Genomic DNA, 12,318 nt, shown 5'->3' on the forward strand with positions numbered 1-12,318 from the left:
AATACCACATCATTACTACGAATGATCTTCTTGTGTTCGGGATCCCAAAGCCGGTACCCAAACTGTTGACCTCCGTATCCAACGAAAATACACTTCTTTGATTTGGCGTCTAGTTTGCTTCTTTGACTGGAATCAACATGGACATAACTGGTACAACCGAATACTCGTAAGTGCGCCAAATCAATCTTCTTCGCTGTCCATGCTTCCTCAGGAATCCCAAATTCAAGTTTCTTTGATGGCCCTCTGTTGATCAAGTAGGCAGCAGTGTTAACTGCTTCCGCCCAAAACTGCTGTGGCAATCCAGCATGTATCCTCATACTCCTGGCACGCTCATTAATTGTTCTGTTCATCCTTTCAGCAACTCCATTTTGTTGTGGTGTTCCTGGAACTGTCCTTTGCCTGACGATCCCAGCATCTGCACAGTAGTCCTCAAATTCCCTGCTACAATACTCACCACCGTTGTCCGATCTCAGGCATTTCAACCTCTTTCCTGTCTCGAGTTCTACCATCGCCTGCCATCTTCTGAAGACCCCAAATACCTCTAACTTGTGCTTCAAGAAGAACACCCAAAGCTTCCTGGTAGCATCATCAATAAAAGTAACATAGTACTGAGATCCACCAATGGAAGAAACTGGTGCAGGCCCCCACACGTCCGTGTGCACGAGATCTAGCTTTTCTTGCTTCCGAGGTTTACCTTCTTTGTTGAATGAAACACGCTTCTGCTTTCCGAGAACACAATCATCACAGAAGTCCATCTCAACACTCCTGAGACCCTGCAGCTTTCCCAACTGGTGCATCACCTCCAGTCCCTGATAACTCATGTGCCCAAGTCTACAATGCCATAACTTGGTGTCCACATCTGCTGCAACAACTCCAATAGAGTTCTCCGTGCCGTTGGTGACATAAAGTGTCCCAACCTTCTTGCCACTAGCCACCGTCAACGAACCTCTGAATATCTTCCACTGATCAGCTGTGAAAGTAGCCTTGTACCCCTAGCTCGCCAACTGTCCAACAGAAATCAGATTCCTCTGCAGTTGAGGTACGTGCCGTACGTCCTCAAGCTCAAGTGAAGATCCAGAAACCAACTTCACTTCCGCGCTTCCCCTTCCTTGTATGGTGCAAGGCTCTCCATCCCCTAGGTAGACTTTGCCAAAGTCTCCCTTCTCATATCCTCCAAGAAGCTTCCGTTGAGATGTAGCATGGAAAGACGCACCCGAGTCTATCACCCAAGACTCGTCACAGGTAGACAAAGATAGAACGAGGGCATCCATATCACCGTCTTCAGCAAGATTTGCCAGATCCTTGCTGACTCCTTCGGTGTGGTCGCCTTGCTTCCCTTTAGGAGATTTGCAATCCCTCCTAAAGTGCCCCGTCTTCCCGCAGTTCCAGCACTTCGCTCCCTTGTTCTGAGGTGCTCGAGACCTGCTGGATCTCGACTTCGAGTCACTTCGAAATCGACCGTCCTTCTTTTGTCTTCCCCGGTCAGAGGTGTTTAGTGCACTTCCAGACGACTCCGTAGCTCCAGAAGATTTCCTTCTTGCTTCTTCACTCAGAAGCACTCCCACAACGTCATCAAAAATCAACTTCCCCATTGCCGAAGAGTTGCTCACCGCCATCACCAGGCCCTCCCAGCTATCAGGCAATCCGGAGAGAATTAGCAATGCCCGAATCTCATCGTCAAAACTAATCTCCACTGACTCCAACTGGGCCGTGAGTCCATTGAACTCGTTGAGGTATTCTGCTACGCTGCCGCCATTTTTCATACGAAGATTAAACAACCTCTTCATGAGAAATACCTTGTTTGATGCTGAGGGTTTCTCGTACATCCGCGACAATGTTGCCATCAACTCCATCGTCGTCTTCTCGTTTTTGATGTTGAATGCCACTTGGGATGCAAGTGACAATCTGATGGTGCCGAGCGTCTTCCGATCGAGGACCTCCCAGTCTTCATCGGACATCTTCTCTGGTTTCTTTGCTCTACCTCCAAGAGGTAAATAGAGATCCTTCTGGTAAAGGTAATCTTCTATTTGCATCTTCCAAAATCCGAAGTTCGTGCCATTGAACTTCTCAATTCGCAACTTCCCTTCATCCGCCATTGCAGAATAACCAATAGCTCTGATACCAATTGTTGTCGGCACCCCACGCCGGAACCCACTCACACCAGCGCCGCCACCGACGTCGGACAAGCAAGAGAGATACAAACGGATAAGCACTCTCTCGCTCCCTCGACTCCGGACTCAAGGATCACCTCTTCGCTCCGCCTACGAAGGGCAAAAGATTACCCCGTGGTATCAGTAGGGTAAAACACTTGAGCACCGCAACGGATTATCAAAGATCAAAGGAAGAAGAAGGAAGAAAATAGCAAAGCAAACACAAAGATGTAACGAGGTTCGGCTACAAATAGCCTACGTCCTCCACCGCTCCAAATCTCAATAAGGATGAACTGATTACAGAGATAGCACACACCCGAACGATCACAAGCGATCGATCTACAAGAGATTCACACAGAATTCCCTTTGCACAAGAAGTAGGATCCCAATCCTCTTCTTCTCTAGAACCCTAGCCTCACAAACAAGAGTATCTCTCAAATATACGGCCAATCGCTATAACCCTAGGGCTCTCATGAGTCCTATATATAGTCTCAAGACCTTCAGATGATCATAGCCGTCAAAACGCCAACAAAACACCAAAAGAAAACTCATTTGTATGATTTCCGCGAGCTCGAGTCGACTCGGCTTTAGTTCGAGTCGACTCGGGCACGTCTGGACAACTTCCAGTATGACTGGCACGATCTCGAGTCGACTCCACTGTATCTCGAGTCGACTCGACGATGCTCCGAGTCGACTCGACTGTAGTTCGAGTCGACTCTGACAGTCCAGACAGAAACATGATTTTTGCGGCTTTCTCCTCTCGGGTCGACTCGACAGACCTCGAGTCGACTCGACTGTTCCCGAGTCGACTCGACTGTAACTCGAGTCGACTCCGACAGTCCACCAGACGGAACTATTCAGAATTGATTCTCCTTCAATTCTCTTCATCACTAAAGGTCTCCACATACCCCAACAGGATCCCGACTGCGAGTCGACTCCCCTGAGTCGCGAGTCGACTCGACCTCGAGTCGACTCCAGAATATGCGCGAGTCGACTCTCCTTATGCGCCTGTAGACTTCGAGTCGACTCCCGACAATATGCGAGTCGACTCTCCCTCAGCTGCTATCTTTGCGAGTCGACTCCCGCAAATGCGCGAGTCGACTCCCCTTTAGGAGCCGGCTCTGAAACTTACTCGAGTCGTCTCTAACCTTGGCACGCACCTAAAAACCATGCCATAATCGTGCCAAATGAGGGAAAATCACCTAATTAAGGACTGATTTGATGATCACTGCATAGAAACTCTATTTTAACCTCATTCTAATCATCAAAATCAATTAATCTAGTGAAAAACTCCCACTAGGATGGATCAATCACTCCTAATCCCCTTCTAAGCACACTAAACCTCTCTTCACTTAGGGGTTTTGTAAAATTGTCTGCTAATTGATTATCAGTACACACAAATTGGAGTGACACATCACCATTCAATACATGATCTCTTATGAAGTGATGTCTTATCTCAATGTGTTTAGTTCTTGAGTGTTGAATTGGATTTTTAGTTAGATTTATGGCACTTGTGTTATCACAATTAATGAGAATTTTATCTTGTTTAATGCCATAATCTTCTAATTGTTGTTTAATCCATAAGATTTGAGCACAACAACTCCCGGCTGCAACATATTCAGCTTCTGCAGTGGATAATGCAACCGAGTTTTGTTTCTTGCTAAACCATGAGATTAGGTTTTCTCCTAGAAATTGACAAGACCCGCTGGTACTTTTTCTATCAAGCTTACATCCAGCGAAGTCTGAATCTGTGTACCCTATTAAGTTTAGGCTAGATTCTTTAGAGTACCACAGCCCTATGTTCTTAGTTCCAATTAAGTATTTAAAGATTCTCTTAACTGCAGCTAGGTGTGATTCTTTAGGATTAGCCTGATATCTAGCACACATGCACACACTAAACATAATATCAGGCCTACTTGCAGTAAGATACAGTAAAGAACCTATCATACCTCTATAAAGTTTTTGATCTACAGATTTACCTGATTCATCTTGGTCTAACTTGCATGATGAGCTCATGGGGGTGCTGATTGACTTGTTTCCCTCCATATCAAACTTCTTGAGCATCTCCTTGATATATTTTGCTTGATTAATGAAGATGCCTCCTTCAGATTGTTTGATTTGAAGCCCGAGAAAATAGTTCAGCTCTCCCATCATGCTCATCTCAAACTCACTCTGCATCAAATCAGCAAATTTCTCGCAGAGGCGATTGTTAGTAGCACCAAAAATGATATCATCAATATAAATCTGTACTAATAACATATCCTTATTTTTCTTTTTCAGAAATAATGTTGTATCTACATTTCTCCTAGAGAATTCATGTTCTAATAGGAATTTACTAAGTCTCTCATACCATGCTCTAGGTGCTTGTTTTCGTCCATAAAGCGCTTTGTTCAGTTTATACACATGATTAGGGTATTGATGATTTTCAAAACCAGGAGGTTGTTCTACATACACCTCCTCATTAATAAACCCATTTAGAAAAGCACTTTTTACATCCATTTGATATAGCTTGAAGTCCTTAGAGCATGCATATGCTAATAGAAGTCTAATCGCCTCAAGTCTAGCTACGGGAGCAAAGGTTTCATCAAAATCTATGCCTTCTTCTTGATTATAACCCTTTGCTACTAGTCTAGCCTTATTCCTTATAACAATTCCATTTTCATCTAGTTTATTTTTATATATCCTTTTTGTACCTATTATTGGATATTCAGAAGGTCTCTCTACTAGATCCCACACTTTGTTTCTAGTAAATTAGTTTAGTTCTTCTTGCATTGCATTTATCCAATTTACATCATTTTCGGCTTCTTCTATATGTTTGGGCTCAAAGTGTGAAACAAAAGCTAGATGGTTATTCAAATTCCTAAGGGATGCTCTAGTCCTAACCGGTTGTGATGGATCATCTAGAATTAGTTCCTTAGGATGCCCGTGAGCATACCTCCAAGCTTTAGTTAGCCCATGATCCACTATAGGCTCTTGATTTGATAATTCTCCTTCAATCAACTTTTGATTACCATCTTGTAATCCCACCTCATCTATCTTTTCTTCAAGTATTTCAATATCATCATCAAGATTGGCTTTCTTACTAGAGGAGATGTCACTAGAGTCATCAAATACAACATGTATAGATTCTTCTATAACTAGTGTTCTTTTATTAAAGACTCTATAGGCTTTACTAGTTGTAGAATAACCTAAGAATATTCCTTCATCAGATTTAGGGTCAAATTTCTCTAGATTATCTTTTCCATTATTATGTACAAAACACCTACATCCAAAAACATGAAAATAGTTAACCTTTGGTTTTCTGCTTTTCCACAGTTCATAAGGTGTTTTCTTTATGATGGGTCTTAATAGAACTCTATTTAATATATGGCAAGAAGTATTAATGGCTTCTCCCCAAAAGTACTTAGGGAGGTTACTTTCACATAACATCGTTCTAGCCATTTCCTCTAGTGTTCTATTTTTTCTTTCCACAACTCCATTTTGTTGTGGTGTCCTAGGTGCAGAAAAATTATGGGTTATCCCCTTTTTACTACAAAATTCATCAAATAATTGATTTTCGAATTCGGTACCATGGTCACTTCTAATGGCTATGACTGAAGACTCTCTAGCATTTGTTACTTCCTTATGGAACTTTTTAAACATGGAAAATGCTTGGTCCTTATGTGCTAGAAACATGACCCATGTGTACCTAGAGTAATCATCTACTATGACTAGACCATATTTATTTCCACCTAGGCTTGTTGTTCTAGTTGGACCAAATAGGTCCATGTGTAATAATTCTAGAGGCCTAGAGGTAGAGACACATTTTATGGGTTTAAAAGAATTCCTAGATTGTTTGCCAAATTGACATGCTTCACAGATTTTGTTCTTTTCAAATTTTAACTTTGGCAAACATATCACGGAATCTCTTTTAACTAATTTAGTTATTGTGTCCATGCTTGCATGACCTAACTTACGGTGCCATAACCAACTAGCATCATTATCTTTAGTTTCATTAACAACTAAACATTGGTTATGTTTTGCAAGGTCTTCTAGGTCTACCACATATACATTTCCACGTCTAATCCCTTTAAAAACTAAACTATTATCATTAGGATTTGTTATAATGCATAGTGATGGTTTAAACATAACATCATATCCTTTGTCACATAATTGACTAATGCTTAACAAGTTATACTTAAGACCATCAACATATCTAACATTATCTATAAAAGTAGAAGGGGTGATTTGAACTTTACCAATACCAATGATGTGACCTTGGTTGTTGTCTCCAAACGTCACAGCACCTCCCTTCTTAGCTTCAAGGGTGAAAAATTGGTCTTTATCACCCGTCATGTGCCTTGAGCAGCCACTATCCAAATACCAGCAATTTTTGTTGACCTTGGCTGCAAGACACTCCTACACAAGCAAGTCATGTCATCTTAGGTACCCAAGTTTTCTTGGGTCCTTCATGGTTAGTCAAGTTGGTTCCTTTTGGAACCCATACCCTTTTAATTTTTCTTTTAGTTTTACTTTTCCAAAAATTACATGCATTTGCTTTATGTCCTACTATTCCACAACAAAAGCAAGTTATTTTCTTAATTTTAGTTTTTCCAGCTTTAACAAAAAAGTTACTAAGAAGTTTTTGCTTATTCCTTGGTTTATACCCTAAACCTGCTTTATTAAATACCGCACGTTGACTATTTAGTATCATGTTTAATTTTTCAGAGCTATATGTGAATTTTTCAACTATGGGTTTATATTTGTTAAGTTCTTTAGTTATTGTTTGTTTTTCGGCTTTTAGATCATTAAGTTCTTTAGTAAGATCCTTATCTAAGGTTTGTTTATATTTTTTAAGTTCTGAAAATTCCTTAGTTAGTTTTTCATTTTCTTTACTTAAGGTGTTAGTCTTTTGAGTTAAAAGTAGGTTGCTTGTTTTAAGTTCTATATTTTCTTTGGTGATTAAATCCTTATCCTTAACTAATTTATCGTATTTATGTAGGTATGATTGATTAGTTATTTTCAGTTCTTTATTCTTAAGATTTATAGCCTTATATTCTACCATTAATTTATTAAATGCATCATAAAGTTCATCAAAAGAAAAATCAGGATGCGTGTCGGAAGTTACCTCGTTTTCGTTGGCCATGAAACAGAAATTGGCCTTCTCTTCTTGTTCATCATCTGATGAGGAGGATGATGAGTCGGAGTCCGATAAGGTAGTCACAAGTGCCTTTTTCTTCTTGTACTTACTCCCCTTCTTCAGTAAGGGGCACTCTGCTCTTATGTGACCCGGCTTCTTGCACTCGTAACAACCAATCCCCTCATTTTCCCTTTCCTTACCTTTGTCCTTGCGGTAGGAATTTGAGGGGCCTCTCCTTTGATGATAGGACTTCTTGTGGTTGATGAATTTCTTGAACTTGCGCACAAGAAGAGCCTCACCACCATCTTCCTCATCTTCTTCTTCTTCGCTGCTGCTGCTGCAAGACAAGTCCTTGTTAGAAGAAGTAGATTTAAGGGCTATTACCTTTTTCTTATGGGAGGACTCTTCCTCGTTGTGTTGTTTCATGGTGAGCTTGTGCGTCATGAGGAATCCAAGAAGCTCCTCAAGTGGTAGCTTGTTCAAGTCCTTGGCTTCTTGAATTGCTGTCACTTTAGCTTCCCACGACCTCGGTAGACACCGAAGGATTTTCCTGACAAGCTCACTGTTAGTATAGTTCTTGCCAAGGCTTTTTAGGCCATTGACAATATCAGTAAACCTAGTGAACATGGATGTGATTGTTTCATTTGAATCCATTTTAAATAGTTCATATTTATGAACCAAGATGTTTATTTTGGATTCCTTGACTTGATTCGTGCCCTCATGGGTCACTTCAAGTCTGTCCCAAATTTCTTTTGCTGAATTACAAGTTGAAATCCTATTGAATTCATTACGGTCTAAGGCACAATAGAAGACATTCATTGCTTTAGAGTTTAATTGTGCCTTCCTCATGTCATGTTCATCCCAGTCCATTTCAAGTTTAGGTACCTTAACACCATCTACGTATATGGATGGGATGTATGGCCCATTTACTACAATGGACCACATCTCATAGTCTTGGGCTTGGATGAATATTCTCATCCTAGCCTTCCAGTATGAGTAGTCAGATCCATTGAAGAAAGGGGGTCTTTGGGTGGACTGACCCTCAATGTGAGAAGATCCAAATGGGGTTGTCATTTTGATCTTTTAACTCTTGAGTGGAAGAGTTTTTGGCTCTGATACCACTTGTTGCCCAGATAGACAACCCAAGAGGGGGGGGGGGGGTGAATTGGGTTTTTAATATAATTTGGCTAATTAAAACTTTGTGGATGATTAATTAAAAACTATAGCAAGTTATTTAATTAAAGCCTAGTGCTGTGAGTAATGTGCGGGAAAGAAGATGAGAGACAATGCACTACAAACACAAAGTTTTATAGTGGTTCGGAGCTAACCCTTGCTCCTACGTCCACTCTCCAAGTCTCACTTGGGAATTTCACTATAACCCCCTTGGATTACAGCCGGTTGTTTTGCAAGCTCACAACCAAACTTGTTGTTTTACGAGCTCACAACGAACTCGGTTGGTTTTTCCAGGCTCACCGACTAGAACCAACCCCGATTGTTTTCCCGGGCTCACAATCAAACCCTTACAAACGTTGGTTTTAACTTGGCTCACCAACCAACCTTAAACCCCTTGATTCAATCCCCCGATTGAATCAAGTAAATACAAGAGATAGAAGAAAACAGAAAATAGCTTCTCAAAAAGCAGATTTAAGACAATATAATCGTAAAGGAGTTAGAAGCCCTCAAACGCTTTTAAGCTGGTGAAGAGGTATGGCTTCTGGAACTCCGGTCTCCTCTTGAAAGAGTGGTCGACTTGAATGCAGGAGGAGGAAGCTTTGATTGTTGGGAAGAAGTTGTTGGAGCAGTAAATGCAGATCTCCCCTTTTTCGTTTAAGAGCACTTGGAGAGCTTGAAAACTTGAATGCTTGGAGTGGAATATCTGTTCTCTGCCTTGCTACAGTCCTCTGTGGCTATTTAAGCCAACCCCCACGGAAACTAGCCGTTACTCTGCTTTTTCTGGCCGTTCTGCACACTCTGCGCAGCCTGACAATATGACCGTTGGTGGGTTGGAGTCGACTCGCGCGATCAGGAGTCGACTCGGCTGTAGCAGGAGTCGACTCACGCTTTTCCGGAGTCGACTCGGCAACTGTTCCAAATTTGAATTAAAGTTGCCGTCTTGACTGGGAGTCGACTCGTCTTGACCTGGAGTCGACTCGCCAACTTCTGGAGTTGACCTGGCAATTTTTGGAGTCGGCTCATCCACTGAAGTCCGTGGATCCAAATTTGAATTTTGTCCACTCGAGTCGACTCGACTGTCCTGGGAGTCGACTCGAATCTCAGAGCCCGAACTCTCGATTCTCTGTCGTTTGGCTCATCCAGTCTTGGAGTCGACTCGAACCTCCTTGGAGTCGACTCGGCTCTCAGTTTCCGAAAGTTGGTCTTCTGCCTTTTGACGTGTAGCTTGTCTTGGAGTCGACTCGAGCTGTCTGTGAGTCGACTCGAATCTCAGAGGCAGTAACATGGTCTTCTGTCTGTTGATGGTCGCTCAGTCTCGGAGTCGACTCGTGTACTGCGGGAGTCGACTCGAATCTCAGAGTCCGAAAATCGTTCTCTGACTTTTTCCTTGTGTTCCTCTGAGAGTCGACTCTTACCTTTTTTGGAGTCGACCTGCCAACCATCGGAGTCGACTCGCGTTCCACTGGAGTCGACTCGAATCTCAGACCCGAAAACTGCTCTCTGACTTTTCTGCCTGTGACTGCTTGGAGTCGACTCTTACTTCCCTGGAGTCGACTCGGTGAATATTGGAGTCGACTCGCGCACTTCAGGAGTCGACTCGTTGACAGGTTCTGAGATGAAGCTTTCTGTTCTTCTTTCTGTTTTCAGTCGGAGTCGACTCGTACTAATCTGGAGTCGACTCGAGCTCGTGCCAGTGAACTTGATACGCTTGGAGTCGACTCGTGATACTCGGGAGTCGACTCGAGTCTCAGACATTGGTTCATGCAGACTTCTTAACTTATCCAAAATACTATGAACCAAGTCTAGAAACACTTGGACAGGATTTTCACTGAAACACTCAATTGAATTCATTAGTAATCACAAAATATACTCAATTGCTTTGAGCTCATCAAAATCAAATGGGGTTTTAATCAATCACTCCACACATATAGTAAACCTAACCGACATGTATTTAACTCGATTCATATCGAAAGCTGACTAGAGAAGCAAAGTATTGGGTTAGGACCTAAGTCAATTTTAAAGATTGTTGAAGATTGGAAAATAATTCTGAAAATTTTAATTAAATAAGGCTGGTATCAATAAAATCTAGGTAGATTTGGAAGAATCCAATATCAAGATTAATCAGAGATCTTATCCAATCTAGACAAGATTATTCCTACAACCACTTTCCATATTTGCATCAAATTGAATTTAGCATATTATGGGGAATATTCTTTTTGTCCTTATTTATAACTTTTTTTAGTTCTTCAACAAAAAATTGAATATGGGCACATTGTAGGTAGGTTCAAACAATCCTACAACTATAAATAGGGGTGCCTAGAAATTTTAAAGGCTATCTTAAATGAAATGAAATTTCTAGTTCTCTTCTGCATTATCTCGTGAGTTTGAGAATTCTTTATTATTAATTTTTCTTCCTATTTTACTATTTGATTATCAGGTAAATCTTTTTCCTCAAGAAGAAAGATTATTTTGTGCACTATAAGATCATCGTATGCACTATTTTTTTTTGGTACAACGGCGGCTCATGCTCAACGGGTGTGGATGCAGCCAACAAAATCAAAAAATAAAAGACCAGATAAGGGTTCCGGCACTGCACCGTGATCCATCCATGCGAAACCTCCAGAGTGGTGAGTCGCCAAGAAATCAACCTAGTCGGCAGCACCGTTTACTTTCTTGTAGACGTGCGTGGCCTGATGGAAGCCATAATCCTCCAGTAATCTACGAATATCGTGGAGCAACGGCCTGCCCTCGCCTGCGCGTCTCCAACACTGGATCCAATCGATCACCATGGTTGAGTCCCCCTCGAGGAGGAGCTGGTCTGCGCCCAATGTCTACCGGGCATAGAAGATATCCTTCCAGGTCTAAGCTCAGCACACACCACAGAGGAGTTGAAGATCTGCCGACCCCCCGCCGCCACTAGTCTAACATCGTGATCCCTGATGACGAATTCTACACCTCTGCATCTCCCGTCCTTAGCTACGCTGTCATCGAAGTTCACCTTCAGGAAGCCATAAGTTGAGGGCACCCAAGATACAAGCACATATCTAGATGCTACATGAGAAGGAAAGGGCCCTCAAATATTCCTGGCCAACCCAATAGGTGCAACCTCAATTGTACCGACGAATTTCGCTGCGTGCAATAGTGCTCTGGCCGCCGCCACCCTCGAAGACTCGAATATTTCTATCCAGCCAGTAGTGGTAGACCAGATAGGCAGCATGCATCTCCCTCTCCTCCACCCCAGACCCCCATGTTGAGGCCTCCAGGAAGCGAAGGAACTCCTCGATGGACGTTCACCTCTACCACTGGCTAGAATGGGCCAAGGCACATCTCCAAATCTGACTGGCCCGTAGACTCCTCCACCTCCGGATAGGCCACACAGGCTGCAGGACATCTCACTTCCTGCTACACTAGCACACCCCTAGTAGGTAAGCATCCCTAGACCATCTTCCATAGGAACAGAGCAATGCGGGGGTGAATGCGCATCCTCCAGATCCATCCGCCATCAATCTGCCGAGACACTGATCTCCCAGCTATCCTCAAGACGTCACAAGGGACCAAATGTAGCAAGGATAGTCTATAATACCTACTATTCACTCCCACTCCCACTCCCACTGATGAGAGCACAAAAGTGCGATCTACACATCACTTAAATTGGTACTATTGCTAACAAATAATAATAAAAGTGTTATATTAATATTATATTTTTGTTGGATGCAGTTGATCGTAAATCAGAGTTAAGATGTGTATTTGGTACAGATTGGGATGATGCATAACCCCGAACCTGATCATGCTGGAGCATAATTAATCTGATCAAGTACACTTGCACTCGAGCAACACTTGGCAGTCATCTGGAGACACTGCATAATGGATTCGCCA

The sequence above is a fragment of the Phoenix dactylifera genome, chromosome 2 (genome assembly GCF_051530095.1).
Source record: "Phoenix dactylifera cultivar Ajwa chromosome 2, Ajwa_hap1_PhDact_Kaust_v1.1, whole genome shotgun sequence".
NCBI classification, from domain to species: Eukaryota; Viridiplantae; Streptophyta; class Magnoliopsida; order Arecales; family Arecaceae; genus Phoenix; species Phoenix dactylifera.